Source organism: Rutidosis leptorrhynchoides, chromosome 8 (assembly GCF_046630445.1).
Source record: "Rutidosis leptorrhynchoides isolate AG116_Rl617_1_P2 chromosome 8, CSIRO_AGI_Rlap_v1, whole genome shotgun sequence".
Taxonomy (NCBI): domain Eukaryota; kingdom Viridiplantae; phylum Streptophyta; class Magnoliopsida; order Asterales; family Asteraceae; genus Rutidosis; species Rutidosis leptorrhynchoides.
In genome coordinates, this window is record NC_092340.1 from 232,830,599 (window position 1) to 232,843,309 (window position 12,711).

At 31.0% G+C, this 12,711-nt stretch overlaps 1 pseudogene; it reads right to left on the reverse strand.

Annotated features, from left to right (window-relative positions):
* The window catches only part of LOC139864034 (probable inactive receptor kinase At5g10020), a 73,294-nt pseudogene that overhangs the window by 20,061 nt on the left and 40,522 nt on the right, over nucleotides 1-12,711 (reverse strand).

A 12,711-nucleotide genomic window follows, 5' to 3' on the forward strand; every position in this document is an offset into this window, starting at 1 on the left:
AAACCCTTCTTCGTGTTTTGGAGTTGGGATATAACCACGTTAAATCTCGTGTCGTTGACATTTATCGTTATGCTTTATTTTATCGTTTATCGTTCGTGGGTTTGGTGATTGGTTTAAATCACCGGTCTTGTTTGGGTCCATAAATTGTTAACATTTCGGGGATCTTACCGTTGAAGTTATTATTAGATAAATCAAGAGTTTCAAGTTGTTTGGTCAACTCATTTGGTAATTCACCCGATAAACCATCGTTTCCAAGGTTTAATAATTTAAGCGTTTTGAAGTTGCCTATATCAGACGATGATATGCCCGTTAATGTATTATGTGAAAGATCAAGAAACTCGAACAGTGGATACGGGGATAATTCTATCAAAGATTTTTCTTGTGAACCTTGAAGAGGAATTTGACCCTTAAGCCGGTTTTTCGAAAGGTCAAATAGGTCAAAGTCATTGAAGTGAATAACCCGGGTGGAATTGTCCCGTCAAACTCGTTCATGTTTAGGTCAAGAAAAGTCAAACTTGGGGATGATATTAGAATGAGAGTGTTGGTTGAATGTGAAATGTCCCGTTCATATTGATTATATACGTTCCATATTAATTGATTTCGTTGCGAGGTTTTGACCTCTATATGAGACGTTTTTTAAAGACTGCATTCATTTTTAAAACAGCCATAACCTTTATTTTATCAATAAGGTTTTAAAAGCATTACTTAGGTTATTAAATAATGATAATCTAAAATATACTGTTTACACATGACCATTACATAATGGTTTACAATAGAAATATATTACATCGACATATGTTTCTTGAATGCAGTTTTTACACAATATCATACAAACATGGACTCCAAATCTTGTCCTTATTTAGTATGCAACAGCGGAAGCTCTTAGTATTCACCTGAGAATAAACATGCTTTAAACATCAACAAAAATGTTGGTGAGTTATATGTTTAACCTATATATATCAAATCGTAACAATAGACCACAAGATTTCATATTTCAATACACATCCCATACATAGAGATAAAACTCATTCATATGGTGAACACCTGGTAATCGACATTAACAAGATGCATATATAAGAATATCCCCATCATTCCGGGACACCCTTCGGATATGATATAAATTTCGAAGTACTAAAGCATCCGGTACTTTGGATGGGGTTTGTTAGGCCCAATAGATCTATCTTTAGGATTCGCGTCAATTAGTAGATCGGTTTACTGATTCTTAGGTTACCAAGCAAAAGGGGAATATTCGGCTTCGATTATTCACCCATATAATGTAGTTTCAATTACTTGTGTCTATTTCATAAAACATTTATAAAACTGCATGTATTCTCATCCCAAAATATTAGATTTTAAAAGTGGGACTATAACTCACTTTCACAGATATTTCCTTCCTCGGAAATAAGACTTGGCCACGGATCGATTCACGAACCTATACAAATATATACATATATATCAAAGTATGATCAAAATATAATTACAACCATTTTTATTATGTTTTAAAGATTTGAGTGTATTAAGTCAGCTGTCCTCGTTATTAACCTACAACTAGTTGTCCACAGTTAGATGTACAGAAATAAATCGATATATATTATCTTGAATCAATCCACGACCCAGTGTATACACGTCTCAGTCTAGATCACAACTCAAAGTATATATATTTTTGGAATCAACCTCAACCCTGTATAGCTAACTCCAACATTACTGCATATAGAGTGTCTATGGTTGTTCCAAATAATATATATACATGGGTCGATATGATATGTCAAAACATTTGCATACGTGTCTATGGTATCCCAAGATTACATAATATATTAGAATACATGTATAATACAATATAAGTTAGCTAGGATATGATTTGTATAGATTTGTTAAACATTTCCCGTAGCTAAAAAGATCAAAAATATCAAATTTTGTTTTACCTATAACTTCTTAATTTTAAATCCGTTTTGAGTGAATAAAATTGCTATGGTTTCATATTGAACTCTAATTTAAGAATCCAAACAGAAAAAGTATAGGTTTATAGTTGGAAATTTAAGTTACATGTCAATTACTAAAGAGGTAGTCATTTCCGTCGAAAGAACGACATCTTGATGACCATTTTGAAAAACATACTTTCACTTTGAGTTTAACCAAGATTTTGGATATAGTTTCATGTTCATATGAAAAATCATTTTCCCAGAATGTGACGACCCTGTCCTTATCCACCTGGACGAAGTCATCAACATTTGGTCCCATTGCGATGATCGACTCCAAGTAATGTCCTTAAAATGAGCAAATGCACAGCGAAAGACTTAATTCGTACCTGAGAATAAACATGCTTAAAAGTGTCAATCAAAAGGTTGGTGAGTTCATAGGTTTATCATAACAATCATTTCCATATATTAATAGACCACAAGATTTCATAATCATAAACATAATACACTCGCGAGTGTATGTAAAGCATTCTAAGTGGTTGAGCACTTGGTAACCATACTTAACTATTAATCAACGTCGCATATTCCCTTTATTATGAAATCTCACTACACCGTACCAAGTGTAGTCACGAAATGAAGTACTGTGCAACCGTTGAATACTGATCGTCCAGTCCGGTTGGGGTTGTCTGGCCCGATAGATCTATCAACAGGATTCGCGTTTACAATACCACATGTAAATAGTAGTTACCAAGCTACAGGGAAGTATGCCAGTGGTACAACTCAACGTAGAATATATTTTAAGTACTTGTGTCTATTTCGTAAACATTTATAAAAGCAGCGCATGTATTCTCAGCCAAAAAATATATATTGCAAAAGCAATTAAAAAGGGAGCAAATGAAACTCACATACTGTATTTTGTAGTAAAAATACATATGACGACATTGAACAAGTATAGGGTTGGCCTTGAATTCACGAACCTATATCAATTATATTTATATCAAAACCTATAATGAACATATAATAGTATTCAATTCGGTTTATATTTATTAATCATATAATATATTACTTATTTAAAATAATAATGTATTTATTATTTCAAAGTTTATATATAATATATATATATATATATATATATATATATATATATATATATATATATATATATATATGTTGTTTTGGTATTAAAATAGTAAATTAGATATACTTATGATATATGTAATAACTATATTATTATTTTTATATAAATATCTTTTATTTGTAAAAATAATTATATTACTACTAAAATAATGATAATAAAAATAATAATGTTAATAATAATAATAAAAAAATTAATCATAATAATGATAATAATATTAAAAATGATTCTTTTACTAAAACTGATAATTTTAAGAATAATGTTATTTTAATAATAATGTTAATACTAGTAATGATGATAATAAAAATGGTAATTTTAATACTTATTTTCTTAATAATGATAATAATATTAATAATAATACTTATATTAATAATGATAATGATAATAATAATAATAATAATTTTTATTATAATATTAATTAGATAAAAAAATAATGATAATATTAGTAATAATAGAGTTATATATATATTTATTCATATTTTTATAATTTATAAACTTTGTATATACATACACACGTACACATACTTGTATGAGATCGATAAGTTAATTACCCTAACCAATTTAATATTTTTAACCGAGTTGTAATACATAACATGTTCATACATATAATTATATATTATAACTAACTGAAATCAAAAGTTTAAAATATGATATATACCCTTGGAAAAACGATTGAGACATACGAGTGTTCGATAATAGTAGTCCAATAAGTCTAGTCCAACAATAACTAATTCAAAGGTCCAAGAACTCGGCCCGTGTAATGGTTTAGTGGACTGCTGCCCAATAGGTATTTTAGTCCAACCGGAATAGAACAAGATTGGGCCTTGCACAGCCCAAACATTAGCAGCCCAAAGAAATAAAATAAATAAATCGATCAGATACAGCTAGCTGGATTCCATCAACTTCAATCATCAAACTTTATATACCATCTTTCATTGTCATCATTATTCATCGTTATAGTCACTGTTGCAGATTTCGATGTTGGAGTTTGATTGAAACAAAAAGCCAAAAGTATAGCAGAAACTGCAACCTCGTAACAGACAGGAATTCGAAGTAGTTGTAGTCAATAAAAAAATCATAATAGAAGGTAGCAGCAACAAACGGTAGCGGTGATAGTTTAAAGTGGTTGCAGGTTCGATATAGAAAAATGAAAAGAAAGAGAATAAGAAAACAGTAGCGTGAGCAGTGGGTTTTGAGCTGAATGATGATGTCGTTGTTGGTGACATAAAAGAAGGGTTTCTGTGTGGGTTTCAATGGTGATCCTATAATCATAACAGTCAAGAAGAAGATAATTGCAGTAACATTCAACAATAGGTGTTTGTTCGAAACATGGGACAACCAGCACGTTTTTGTGAGGTTTAAAGTGGTAGTTTAGGGTTTTCGCAAATAGTAACAGAATATCGAAGTTGCAGGTTTGATTCGAGCTAGTAATAAAAGAGAAAAAAAACTAATTTTATTATTTGCAGCAGTTTAAAAGTGGGTTCTTGAGGGTTATTCTTGGATAGAAAGACGATAAAAAGAAATAATGGTAGGAGATAGTGATTCAATCAAGAGAGAGAGAGAGTGGCGTTCCATGATTGTGATAACCGGTGAGGGTGGTGTGATGACCCGGAAATTTTCGACCAAATTTAAACTTAATCTTATATGATTTCGATACGATAAGCAAAGTCTGTTAAACTGAATCTCAAAATTCTTGAACTATTCAATTACCTTTCGTTTATTCACGATGATGCATGAATAATTATATGTAAATAGATACATATACTATAACTTGAAAACGTAACTAAGTGTTGGGTATATGATACTGTGCATTAATCTTATTTGATTGATTACCTGATTGATATATTTAACTACGGAGTTAAAAGATTATGCCAAACGATTCAAGTAAAAGACATTTACTGAGTCTCTTAAAGATTATGATATCATTACGGGTCTCTGTTGAGAGGTCCACGTTGATTTGAGAAATCATTCATTTTTAACGGTATTCGGAACAAATGATAAAGTGTTTGTTTAAATAACGTAACTTGGACACATACAATAATAAGGAATATTAACTGTTGGAATTAGATATATGAATAACCTGTGTTATGTATTTTAAAAACGTGTTTATTAAATATTGAATATATATATATTTAAATATAATATTAACTTGGTCATAAAACAATCTGTTATTATATATATAATAACAAATAACGAGACGATGATTTATAGAAGTAAATGACCAAAATACTCGAAAGTTTAAGATATACTTTGAGTGGTATAGTTTAGGAATAATTTAAGACTATATTTTGACAAAGGTAGGAGTCGCAAAACGTAATGTACAAGTTTTCTCAACGTACGAAGGGACACTCGAAAAACCGGAACCGGGACATAAGTCGAGTGATGACGTACGACTTATCGGAACAAAAATTACAAGTCAACTATGCATGTGAATTTAATATAATATATAATTAATTATTTAAATTAAATATATTATATATATTATATTAAATTATCTCGACAAACAAAATTACAAAAAATATGTGAGCTGGATCTGACGGCCATGCGATCGCATGGCAAATAGGCATAAAACCCATGCGATCGCATGGGCATCAGAATCAGGCCACACCTATAAAAGCTCGAGCATTTTGGTCTCTGTCTTACACACATACATATCATACTCCATATTTATATTATTATTATTATTATTATTATTATTATTATTATTATTATTATTATTATTATTATTATTATTATTATTATTATTATTATTAAGATTAATATTATTATTAATCTTATTATTATTAATATTATTAATTAGTATTATACATAAAATACTACGACGAGGTTATGAGTGTGTCACTTTCAAAATGGTTTTAAGAGCAGGATAGAGCTAAGGAAATTATGAGTTATTACTAAGGAGGTTATGGGTATTGTTCGAGGGTTATGCTCGTAAAGTCAAACCTAGTAATTATCATCTCCGTTACATCTATGTACTGTCCTACAATATTAAGTCTCAATATTGATACGTAAGCACTCATATTTTATCTTTTATATATTAATAGTGTATCCATGTCTAGTGCTCGAATATATATTTATACATGCTTGTATGCTAAATTTCGTCGTTAAACAGTTTATAATGAATCACGAATTAAAGACATATATTACTGGTAAAAGGTATATGATATACATGTTTTTGGAAAGCTGGCGAAAAATCAATAATTTTTCATTTAGATATCGAATAGTTTCGATGAACGGATTAAAAGATATGATCAACTGAATTATGATTAACGTTAATTGAAATTGCTTTTGAATTTACAATTAAGATTTAAACAACTTGTTTACGAGATTAATAAATTGGATTTTTGAACATTACCAACCGAGTAATGAATCCGTATATAAGGTACGTCTCGTTTTGTTAAACAACTGTCAAAATTGACTTTTTGAAACGACTTTGGATAACTTTTGTATGTCGATATCGAGCATTAGGATTGTGATACACTATGACCTGACCTAGCTTGATAGACATTTATTGACCAACATATGTTCTCTAGGTTGAGATCTACGGTTATTTGGTAATCCGAGTTTCGGTCACATTTTGGTGAACGACTTTATATGCTGCTAAGGTGAGTTTCATTTGCTCCCTTTTTAATTGCTTTTGCAATCTATATTTTTGGGCTGAGAATACATGCACTTTATTTTAAAAGCAATGGACACAAGTACATACTTAATTCTACACTGAGTTTGAACTGAAAATCCCTTAGCTTTGGTAACTAGTAACTGCCGGTTATAAGAACTGGTGGGCGCGAGTAGTTATATATGGATCCATAGGGCTTGACATCCCCGTCTGTTCCAGGTATAGAAAACTCTAACCTGAACTATAAAACAGACGTATGCTATTTGAGGTTAGTACACGTTGGATAGCGTGTATTGTACATGTTGGTTGCATGTTAAACATGGGTACTTATTAAAATGTTAAAGTTTAGTTACCAGGGTGCTCTGTTATGTAGAATCTATTGATAAACGTTTCTGGATGAAACAACTGAAATCTTGTTATCCACTTTTATATGCAGATTATGCGAAACACTAAAACTATGAACTCACCAACCTTTGTGTTGACACTTGTTAGCATGTTTATTCTCAGGTTCCCTAGGAGTCTTCTACTGTTTGATTATATGTTAGACAAGCTATGTGCATGGAGTCTTACATGGAATATTTTTCAAGGAAACGTTGCATTCACCAAATCATCACCATGTATCTTATTTTGACTGCATCGCCAACGGAAGTACTATTGTAAACTATTATTTATGGTTATTTTCTATATGTATAAATCATCAGATGTCAAAAACCTTTGATTTAAATATTCATTTATGGTATGCCTTTTCAAAAGAATGCAATGTTTACAAAACGTATCATATAGAGGTCAAATACCTCGCAATGAAATCGATGAATGACGTGTTCGTCCATATGGATTTAGAGCGATCGTCTCAGTTGGTATCAGAGCTTGAGGTCATAGGGAACCAGAATTTGCATTAGTTTGTTTAACTGGTAATTGTTATGATGCATTAGTGAGTCTGGACTATGACTGTATCTGTTTTTATCGAGTTTTACTTACCATTTATCGTCGAAAATTACTTGCTTATCATTCCTAAGTCTAGACACGTCTTAATACATTTACTGCATAGATAGTTTACCGACAAAATTCATGTCTTAGCATATCTGTTACTGTAAACTTTTCCTGACATTTTTCGAAAATTTCTCCGTAATTTACGGGATTTTGGTATTATAAATACATATGTAAATTATGTATTGAAGAGTATCAATCTAAATTCTATAATCTATCTTATATCAAAAATCAATTCCCTGATTATACAAGATGGATCACGTATCTAGTTCAAATTCGTTAAATTCCAACAGCTATTCCGATATGGATATTCACCTGAACTCCGAAGACAGTGTAACCGAAATGGATCAACCAATCAGCCATCATCTATTCTGGTTGAATTGGGGATGGGTTCGTAGCCTCCTCAATCATTGGAGACAAGAAGAAGGTGATCCCTTCCATCCACCACATTGCCCTCTTGGCGAAGAACCTGAAGCACTTATCGGCGAACCTGTTCGTAATACCATTTTCTCTCTCATTTCCAGAGTATCTAGTCATGATTATATACTATCTCACATTCTAAATCTTATTCGTCCGCTCGTCCGAATCGACAATCATCCCGGTGTAGTAGAAGAAGTCAACGAGCTTCATGCTCGAGTGGTGACTTTAGAGAATATGGTACAAAGGTTACAAGCACCAGCAGCATCACCGGCATCAACAGTACCACCGACAACAACACCAACAGTACCATTACCACCACCAACAACATCCGCATTGCAAACCTCAACTTCACAATCTGTCCCACGAGCATCAACGTCATACGCACCGTAGTTACCAAGAAATACCAGCAACAATAACCGATGAAGTATTAACTCATTTCCCCTGAAGAAATTTTATGTATATATAATATATATGAATTTTGAAATCAAAATAAATCTTTTCGTACTAAGCTATTACGTGTGAATCTTAACTGGTAGGTACTACTCAGTTAGTTCATATTACTAATATGCAATTATGTACATCCTTCCTTAACAACTTAACCATTGTTAACTACAATCTATGTTTCAACTTAATGAATTCCATTTCATAATAAACCAAGTGTATTATTCAATTACATAATTGATTTTACATTTTCATTTTCGATGTACTCAAAACTTTTCAGAAAACATCATTTTTACCTTGCGAAGTTAGCAAGAGTTCCATAAGCACCAACATGATTCACTGAGGAAATATCAATAAAACTGAATAACGAAGTATTGATTACATTAGTAAAATACTCCATGAAGATTATGAAATCTTTAATGTTTTAGAGATTATTCATTTCTAATCCAGCCAAAAATTAAATGAGCTTAATATGATATTAACTCATTAAATCTGTGTTACATCTGAAGAAAATATACATACATATATTTTCATAAAGACGGTAATAAAAATTCTTTTGTACAAAGTATTAATTGTGAAATCTTTAACGGGTAGGTAATACCCGGGAAAAATATAAGTTCGCAATTAATATGTTACACTGTACATTCTTCAACTTTGATTCAAAAATTATTAACAATGCTCATAACGATATACAATCGTTTTCATACAAATTCAATTACATATTCTGATATTGACGGATCAGAATCCAAGTCATAACTCTGAACCGGTGACATCATTCTTAGATCTCTACATCTTTCAAAGCTATACTTTGACTTCAAAACTATGCAAGATCCTTTAACGTTGTTTTTACCGAAAATAATCTTGCAATCCCTTTTCAAAGTATTCAGTTTTACCACACTTCCAACCAGTCAACTTCGACTTTTCAGATTAGCCTTAATGTAATCCGGACATATAAGTTCTTGTTATAGGGGAACCTTTCATGTCCCACCACATTAGCAGTAAATTTACCAACAACTTCATTAATCCTTGACCTTTCGAAAAATCATAATACTCATTGAAACTCTATCATTTACACATTTGCATCTTGTAACGAGAATTGCCATACGAATTACCGGGAATTAGCAATCAGTATTTTGAAATCTTGCAGGACGTCTACGCCAACAGTTATATGTGAACATATAACGTCCACCTCCTGGACTTACATTCTTCGAATGTGAAGTTTCTGAAAAACACCCCAAACTGCGAAACTAGTTCTCTGAATTTTAGAAAAATGATGATGAAGCAGCAAAAACTACAAATTACCTTAACAGTCAAAAGTTTGATGATAAAGAATAGTATGGTGGTAAAGCTGAGAAAAAGAGAAGGTTTGGAACTGGAAAACGGATTGAGCAAAGTATGAAGGAGGCTGTGGACAAATCACAAAGACTAAACCTGCCTTCAAAGAATACAAATGATTCAGTATCTGCTGAAGTCATTAACGAATACCTTGCTCCTGACTCAAAATCTGTTACGAACAAATCTTCTTCATCATCCTTCAATATAAGAAATTCTAAGATATTATCATATCTTTCATTATAAATATCTTCGATATTTCTGAAGATATCTTCATAACTATCATTGTTCGAGATTATTTATCTCTTCACGCTATCTGTGTTATCATAAAAGAAACTGTTTTAGTTTCTAGATTCTGAAAAATTCGAATTTAAAATACGAATGTTTTTGAAGTAGTGTTGGGAACTGAAGCATGAATTAGTATAATATAATGACACTTGATCAACGTGATTATATTACAGTAAGTCATGCTGAGTTTCTAATGGAACGTGATAAAGGTTCACAGATTCCACCCTCATATGTGCCATGTTACACGACTCTTACATTCTAATCTCTAAATATATCAAGAAAATATATTTCTTGATGATTCGGTCTTTTCCAGATATTCTAGTAATTTGACAAATCAAAATCGTGCCATTACAATCTCTTTCTTAGAACATTAGTTATGTTTATCCAAAACTTCATACCTACGAATTCTGGACCATTATTCACTTGACTTAAAGTCGGGAAGAGAGAACGGAAGCATGAAGCTCCGAAATATAACGGAGAATATAAAGCCCTATAACAACCCCGAAATTACAAACCGTGTATATCAATGCGTATAGCAATATAAAGACACGGGAGAATGAAAAACACTATAACCCCAAGGTAATGGTAGAAGAAAATAACTTCCTTTGGTAGTAGATGAAAAAGAAGAATGACAGATATGAAAGTTAAAAGTATATCAAGAATCAGAACTGGATGAAGCATTTCACAATCTTTTGAAGTATGAAATGAGAAAGAAGATGTAGGAGTGGTGAAAATAATGAAACGGAAGTAGTTAATTTATAGCGAAATATCAGACATAACAATCGAGGCAGATTACGCATTTAATCAAAGGAAATCATAATTTCCTTAAATTTCGAAGAATCAAATCTTATTATGAAGATTTTCTATTCCTTAAATTTCGGAAACCAATCGTTACTACGTCAAAAGATAAGACGAATCTCTATTTCACTCTATTATGATAACTTCTCTCATTCGCTCCGAGTAATTGGATTGTTTTATCCATATTATCCAACGGTGATAAAACTCTAATTATCAACTCATATACGTCATGAAAACATTTTTATTGTTAGCCATGACGATCTTACTCAAATTTCGGGACGAAATTTCTTTAACGGGTAGGTACTGTGATGACCCGGAAATTTTCGACCAAATTTAAACTTAATCTTATATGATTTCGATACGATAAGCAAAGTCTGTTAAACTGAATCTCAAAATTCTTGAACTATTCAATTACCTTTCGTTTATTCACGATGATGCATGAATAATTATATGTAAATAGATACATATACTATAACTTGAAAACGTAACTAAGTGTTGGGTATATGATACTGTGCATTAATCTTATTTGATTGATTACCTGATTGATATATTTAACTACGGAGTTAAAAGATTATGCCAAACGATTCAAGTAAAAGACATTTACTGAGTCTCTTAAGGATTATGATATCATTACGGGTCTCTGTTGAGAGGTCCACGTTGATTTGAGAAATCATTCATTTTTAACGGTATTCGGAACAAATGATAAAGTGTTTGTTTAAATAACGTAACTTGGACACATACAATAATAAGGAATATTAACTGTTGGAATTAGATATATGAATAACCTGTGTTATGTATTTTAAAAACGTGTTTATTAAATATTGAATATATATATATTTAAATATAATATTAACTTGGTCATAAAACAATCAGTTATTATATATATAATAACAAATAACGAGACGATGATTTATAGAAGTAAATGACCAAAATACTCGAAAGTTTAAGATATACTTTGAGTGTTATAGTTTAGGAATAATTTAAGACTATATTTTGACAAAGGTACGAGTCGCGAAACGTAATGTACAAGTTTTCTCAACGTACGAAGGGACACTCGAAAAACCGGAACCGGGACATAAGTCGAGTGATGACGTATGACTTATCAGAACAAAAATTACAAGTCAACTATGCATGTGAATTTAATATAATATATAATTAATTATTTAAATTAAATATATTATATATATTATATTAAATTGTGTCGACAAACAAAATTACAAAAAATATGTGAGCTGGATCTGACGGCCATGCGATCGCATGGCAAATAGGCATAAAACCCATGCGATCGCATGGGCATCAGAATCAGGCCACACCTATAAAAGCTCGAGCATTTTGGTCTCTGTCTTACACACATACATATCATACTCCATATTTATATTATTATTATTATTATTATTATTATTATTATTATTATTATTATTATTATTATTATTATTATTATTATTATTATTATTATTATTATTATTATTAAGATTAATATTATTTTTAATCTTATTATTATTAATATTATTAATTAGTATTATACATAAAATACTACGACGAGGTTATGAGTGTGTCACTTTCAAAATGGTTTTAAGAGCAGGATAGAGCTAAGGAAATTATGGGTTATTACTAAGGAGGTTATGGGTATTGTTCGAGGGTTATGCTCGTAAAGTCAAACCTAGTAATTATCATCTCCGTTACATCTACGTACTGTCCTACAATATTAAGTCTCAATATTGATACGTAAGCACTCATATTTTACCTTTTATATATTAATAGTGTATCCATGTCTAGTG